Source organism: Hippoglossus hippoglossus, unplaced genomic scaffold (genome assembly GCF_009819705.1).
Source record: "Hippoglossus hippoglossus isolate fHipHip1 unplaced genomic scaffold, fHipHip1.pri scaffold_54_arrow_ctg1, whole genome shotgun sequence".
NCBI classification, from domain to species: domain Eukaryota; kingdom Metazoa; phylum Chordata; class Actinopteri; order Pleuronectiformes; family Pleuronectidae; genus Hippoglossus; species Hippoglossus hippoglossus.
Window position 1 is genome coordinate 67501 of NW_022986826.1, and position 5033 is coordinate 72533.

The following is a 5033-nucleotide window of genomic DNA, read 5'->3' on the forward strand; positions in this document are numbered from 1 at the left end:
CCACATTTCTGAGGCCCTGAATACTGGGAGAAAGAGATAAAAAACCCTCACCCACTAAAGCTGTTAAATTTTCCAGTTCCAGAGCAATCTCATCTATCCTGTGTGCGTTGTTCACAGTTCCCCACCAGGGGAAGAGCCCTCCGAATCCTTTCTCCTCTGGAGACACTCTTACTGTGGAACGCTTATGTCTGGATGGCACATAATAGTGAGTATAATCTGTATGGAAGTGGGTGAGGTTAGGGAACAAGGTAACAGAGGGCACTAGTTTGGCAAAATAGCAAGTCCCACACCACCCCGGTCGGAGTGACTGGTAAACATATTTCCCACACACCCACACATGTTCCCTTAAAGACCCATACCCATCACTAGAAGGCATTCTAACAACCGGGTTGTCATAACCTGGTCTATGTAAACTGATGGTATTAGTTAAATTTAACGGAGCAACATATGGCACATTATACCTGCATGTATCTGTTGCCCCTTGATCCCATATCATTCCACAGGTAGCTATAACTTTTTGCTTGCATGGTGAAGTTCCTAGATAGTGATCCTCAGCCATAACACATTGTCTAGAAAAACAAACAGTACCTAACTGTCCGGTGGGGTTTATCGTCATCACAGGTTGATGAATTTCCTGATCTGCCACCAAAGACATATTCCAGAACCGGACTGTGGAGCCCCCATAATTAACTACACTGATATTCAGTAGTTTAAGGTTATTACTCATGTCTCGCACATTCCTATTTTTTATTGAAACACCCTGAGTGAAAGCTATCATTACTCCTAATGTCTCTGAGGTGTTTAGTGGGATGGTCTTTAGTGGGAGAGTAGTACCCACACCATGAGGGAGTTTTGCACAGACATAACAGCTCTCATTTGTGATCTTCCTAGCAGTTACCTTCATGGCTGCATACCATGCATTATTTTCAGGCTTTAACTGTTCATCAGAGAGGTGAAACAAAAGTTCTCTTTTTGTTATTTCTGTTATACTTGAGTTGTTTTGGTCTTGTTTTTCCTGCCAAGGCTTCACTTGCCACAGCAGCAGTGGCAGGACGAAGATGACAGTCAGCAAGAACAGGGAGCACTTCCCTTTCCTCCAACTGCACACCAGCCGTCCCATCAGATGCCGTCCGTCGGCGCCATTGAATATCAGCAGTGTCTTCCTTGCCAACCCCTTTATCAGTGTGTCGACTCTCTTTGAGTTTAGAGACGTGTGGCTTCAAAGGTTTCCACACCCCTGCTTACTTGCAGGCACGAAACAATTGAAGGCTGAAGGCACACTCGCTGACATCAACGCACGTTCTGTCCTGAAGAATCCACTCCTGGCTCGGGTATCCTCCTGCAATGGCTTGCATGTATCCAGGTTGCCCTCTCTGCGACCTTCACTGCCGTCTGTGTGGTGAGAAGAACTTGATAGGGCCCGTTCCACCGACGTGCTCTCCAGCTTTTCCTCCTCAGGTCCTTCACCACAATCCAGTCTCCTGGTTTCAGATCATGCAGTTCCCCGTCTAAGGATTTTGGTAGGGCGTCTTTCACCTGTCTGTGGATTTCAAAGAGTACAGAGGACAGATTTATACAATATCGCAACATTTCATTTTCACATTGACTGGTCTGGGGATGCTGCCTCTTAACAGGACCAATTCCTGTCTCCATTGGCCGTGCAAAGAGAATCTCATAAGGGCTCAAACCATTCTTACTTCTTACCCTAGCCCTCATATACATCAAAACAATCGGCAAAGCTTTTGTCCAGGTCAGCCCTGTTTCCTCACAGCATTTTACCAGTTTGTTTTTTAATGTACCATTTTCTCTTTCCACTGCCCCTCCACTAGCAGGATGGTAGGCACAATGTTGCCTCATGTCGATACCCAGATACTCACCAACACTCTTTAAAGCTGCGCTTACAAACGGTGTACCGTTATCACTGGATATCTTTTTTGGAATTCCCCATCGCGGAATAAGTTCCCCAAGCAGTGCCTTTGCCACTGCTGAAGAGTCCTGTTTCGATGTGGGGAAAGCTTCCACCCATTTGGAAAACATGTCAACAACAACAAGACAGTACTTCTTTCCCTCACTTTGTGTTAGCTCAATAAAATCCATCTGTAAATGATCAAATGGTTCGGTTGGTGCTGGATGTGCACTTTGTGCAATCTGGATACCTCTACCTATATTATTTGTAGCACAAATTACACATTTCTGACAGTATGTTTGCGAGTAGTTTGAGAATCCTTTTGTAAACCAATACCTCTGTATCTCTGCTTGCATACCCCCCTTTGATACATGGTCTTTACCGTGTATCAACTTAGCATAATAAGGAAACAGATATCTTGGTAAACAAGGTTTTCCATTTAGCCCACACCAAATTTTGTCAGAAACATAACAGCCTGCTTTCTTCCAATCAGATTTTTCCTCAGGTGTTGCCCTCGTCTGCAGCTCCTGTAAATCAGCAGTAGGTGTTATGGTCACATCCAAAACAAACGCATCATTGACAGGTAGACTACGTTTTGCTGCAGCCTTCGCAGCAGCATCTGCCCTTGCATTTCCCTTTGAAACTGAATCAAGTTCTTTAGTATGCGCTTCACATTTACAGATTGCAATCAGTCTGGGTAGCAACACAGCATCAAGAAGAGCAGCAACTAATGTATGATGTGTAATGGGTTTACCTGTAGAGGTTAAAAACTTCCTATTAGCCCAAAGTCTGCCAAAATCATGTGCCACCCCCCATGCGTATCTACTATCAGTGTAAATGGTTACACTCTTATCTCTAGCATATTTGCATGCTTCAGTTAACGCAACTAATTCTGCAGCCTGTGCAGAATACCGTGATGGGAGTGGTTCAGCCATAATTGTATCATACAAAGTTGTTACTGCAAAACCCACTTGGTTTCTACTAGTTGCTGGATCTCTTGATGCTGAGCCGTCAACAAACAGCTCCATTTCTGCATTCATTAGCGGTACATCCTGTAAATCTGGTCTGGGAGAACAAATTTCAGTTATTACTGCAACACAATCATGTGGCTCTCCATCACCTGGTGTAGGGAGGAGAGTAGCAGGGTTAAGAACAGTGCATCTCTTGACAGTGATGTTTGGCATGTCTAGTAACACTGTATTATATCTGAGCCACCTAGCTGCTGAAAGGTGGGAAGTCTTCTGTTCAAGCAAAATCATTGAAACAGCGTGTGGCACTAATAAAGTTAAATCAGCATAACCCACAACATCACGTGATGCCATCACCGCCTTCTCAGCTGCTGCCACAGCTCTGAGACAGGTTGGGAGTCCTGCTGCCACAGAGTCAAGTCGTGAGGAGAAATAGGCTACTGGTCTCAGTCGTCCCCCATGGTCCTGCATCAGCACAGATGTCATGTACCCACCTCTTTCATCCACAGTCTGTGTAAAGTGCCGGGTACAGTCTGGTAGGCCTAATGTCGGAGGAGATTGCATAGCCAATTTCAAATCAACAAACGCTTTCTCAGCTTCAGTTGTCCAATTGACTCTGTTATTTGCAGTGAGGCCTTTCCCATACACAATTGCTGCTAATGGTGCCTCTATTTCCGCATAATGTGGAATCCACTGCCGACAATATGAAGTCATCCCTAAAAAACTCATGACTTGTTTCTTTGTTTCTGGCTTTGGGATAGTTTGAATAGCTTCAATCCGTTTGGGTGAGAGGGTTTTACCCTCTGAAGTGATTATATGGCCCAGAAAGGTAACTTTTTCTGAAACAAACTGCATTTTAGACAAACTAACCTTATGACCATTTGCCGCTAGATGTTTAAGTAACGCCACTGTGTCCTGTACACATGTTTCCTTTTTTGGGGAACAGATCATTAAATCATCCACATACTGTAAAAGGGCACTACCTCCTGGTAGTTCCAGTGATTCCAGATTATCCCTTAATGCTGCATTAAAAATTGTGGGTGACTCACAAAACCCCTGACAAAGGCGTGTAAATGTGTACATTTTTCCCTCAAAAGAGAATGCAAACCAGTACCGACTGTCGGGGTGAATGGGAATACTGAAAAATGCATTTGACAAATCTACCACAGAAAAACATTTACTTTCTGCTGGAACCTGTGAAAGAATAGTATGAGGGTTTGGAACATTTGGTGCACGAGCCTGGATTGCAGCATTCACTGCTTGCAAGTCCTGCACAAATCTCCATTGCTGTGGTTGTCCAGCTTCCTTCATTTTCTTTACAGGAAAAATAGGTGTACGAACAGGAGAGTTTTCACATGGAACTATCACTCCAGCCTTTAAAAGAGATTCAAAAACTGGTTTAATACCTTCCACTGCTTCCTTTTTCAATGGATATTGATTTTGACATGGTCTATATGATGATTTAGGTATTATTACTATTGGGTCTGCTCCTTTAATCAAACCCACATCATATTTGTGCTCAGCCCATACACATGACGGTACCTGTTTCAATTCAGGAATGTCATTTACGTTTAGCACAAAACTAAATCCTTCATCAATCATATCAAGAGGTTCTCCTACTTGCGGTGTATGTTTAACCTTGACAAAATCTATATCAGGAATAAGTTCAACACTCCTGATTGCATTTATCACTGCAGGAAATCTCCTGCGATTTACCTCCAAACCTTTGTGAAAATCAATATTAGGATCAGATGTTTTCTCCCATCCTGTAGCCGCATTACACCTTTTAGTCCAAAGTTCCAAATCCTTCCATTGTTTTTGTCTGGGTTTTACTAGTGGAACATGGGGATCAGAATTTGACATTTTAAACAAATCTTGTGTGAGTGAGTCAGTCAGAGCTACTGATACAACACAGTGATTTTTGTTCCAGTATAGCCAATTCAACCTCAGTTTGTCTTTACCCTGGCCTTCTCTATACCAATCTTTCTCAAACAAATGATCTGCTCCAACAGAGATGTGTGCTGTACAATGTAAGCTTTGTGCTGTCATAACATCTGTAAATACATCTGTAATAAGTGCCTCTGCCTCTTGCAGGAGGATGCTATTTACAGAAGTGAGAGCAGAGTCTGGAATCTTCCATTCATATGCATATATCAAAT

The 5033-nt window shown here is 43.2% G+C and overlaps 1 protein-coding gene across 1 annotated transcript in view; it reads left to right on the forward strand.

Annotated features, from left to right (window-relative positions):
- Positions 1–5033, forward strand: part of LOC117759011 (platelet-derived growth factor receptor beta) — a 71197-nt gene that overhangs the window by 65906 nt on the left and 258 nt on the right. The window lies entirely within an intron of this gene.